Below are 2,151 nucleotides of genomic sequence, written 5' to 3' on the forward strand. Positions count from 1 at the left end.
AAGAAATATGTAAATACACATCATAATAAAATTTTTCACAATAAAAAATGAGGATAGAATACTAAAAACAACATGGGAAAAAACGAATAGTTACTTACCAAGGAGAACCAATTAGATTAAACTCCAGCATCTTGAAGAAAGCATATAAGTAAAAAAGACAACAGGATGGTAAATACAAAAGGCTGAAAGAAAATATTTACCAACCAAGAATCCTGTACCTAGAGAAACTGTCTGTCATATACGAGGAGAAATCAGGTATTTCTGAGGAAAGTAGAAAGTTAAGAAATTTTGAAAACAAGACCAATACTACAAGAACTATTAAAGGAAATCCTTCAAACAGAAACAGCAAAGAAAAGTTGATAGACCAAAGTAACAAGCAATAGCAATAAAAAGAACTCAGAAAAAAACAACAACAGTAAAACTGGGCCAATCAATAATCAGACTGAATGTGAACAGTTTAAAAGCACCAATTAACATAAAAAGCATAGCAAATGTAACTTTTTTTTTTAAAAAAAGGAAATGCAAACTTCCTATTGTCAAACTTCTTGTCTGAAGTAGTTGGATTCCAGAAGACAAGCTGCCCTTTAAAAAAAAAAAATACTGGTTTACGTACAATGTTCATATACATTGTTTTTCACGCAGGAGCTTTCTCATATCCTATACCTACCCCTCCCTCTACTCATCAAATTATGCAACCTTGTGATGGATTACTCCCTTGCCCATCCTCATTCCTCTGTTTCTACTCTCTCCCCTTTGGATCCTCAATATACATTTTACTAGTTATCTTCTTATTTGTGCAATAATGGTCTTATACAGTTTTTGTCCTTATGGGACTGAGTGAGTTCCTTTAGTATAATGCTCTCCAGTCCCTAAGTTAGGTAGTAATTTTCAAAAATCATTGCTCCTCCACAATTTTGTGTGAATCTTTGTGAATGTACTACAATTTCTCTATACATTCAATTGTGGTTGGACATTTGGGATGTTTTCCACATTTTGTGCGGCAAATTGTCTTGATTTAATTAACGATCAGGTATAAACTGATTATCTTGTTTTGATTAATTTGATTGGTTTTTTGATTGAATTAGCAATCAGGTGTAAGCTGATTAGTTGTTTTAATTGAATTAACAATTAGTTGTGGGCCAGAAGCCTCTTGTTTAAATGAATTAGAACTCAGTGGGCTGGACTTTGCATTTAAAAGTTGGTTGAGTCCTGCCTAAGAGTCTCTTTTTTAGAGCTTCTGTCTGAAGCAATTGGATTCTGGAAGGTAAGTTGCCTTGATTTAATAAACAATCTTGTCACCAAATGATAGACGTGTTATATACATAAAACAGTGGTTAACAGACTTGAAGAAAGAAATAACAGCACAGTAGTGGTAGGAAACTTTAACATACCACTCTTACCAAAGGATAGGTCAATTAAAAAAAAAAACCAAACAAACAAAACTTAAAAAAGATGCAGAACATCTAAATTATACATTCAACTAACATGATCTTACATCTGAATCCAGGGTACTGTACCCAAACAAAAACCAATTTACTTTCTTCTGAAAAGCGCATGATACATTCTTCAGAATTGATCACACATTAGGAGGCAAAGCAAGCCTCAACACATTAGAAACCATTGAAATAATACAAAGTATCATCTCAGACACAATGCCATAAAATTATAATTTAATGGAAGCAGGAGTGGCACCCACTTCCTAAATAACATGCCTCCAGAAACTCTATGAACTTTGATAAATGTCAATAGTTGTAGAGGGGCTTCAAGTCTTTTGTTCATAGGGTAGCTATGAGTCGTGCTCAACTTGAAGACAATCAACAACAATAACAAGAGGATAAGACTCACAAAACCACCCAGGTGGAAGCTAAATAATATCCTACTAGACCATCACTGGGTTATATAGAAATAAAAAATAAAATTCAAAAGTTCCACTAAACAAATGATAATTAAAATTCAACACAAAAATATCTGCTATACAAGTAAAGCTGTCCTCAGGAGCTGTTCATTGCAATAAGGAAAATAAAAAGAAAAGAAAGAAGTGAAATTAATGGTCTAATTCAATACCTCCATCAAATAGAAAAATAATAATCTAATCCCATAGCTTTTAGAAGAAAGGAAATTATAAGGACAAGAGTTGAAATCAGATGGAAA

The sequence above is a fragment of the Elephantulus edwardii genome, unplaced genomic scaffold (genome assembly GCF_000299155.1).
Source record: "Elephantulus edwardii isolate Elephantulus edwardi_28Jun2011 unplaced genomic scaffold, EleEdw1.0 scaffold00043, whole genome shotgun sequence".
Lineage (NCBI taxonomy): Eukaryota > Metazoa > Chordata > Mammalia > Macroscelidea > Macroscelididae > Elephantulus > Elephantulus edwardii.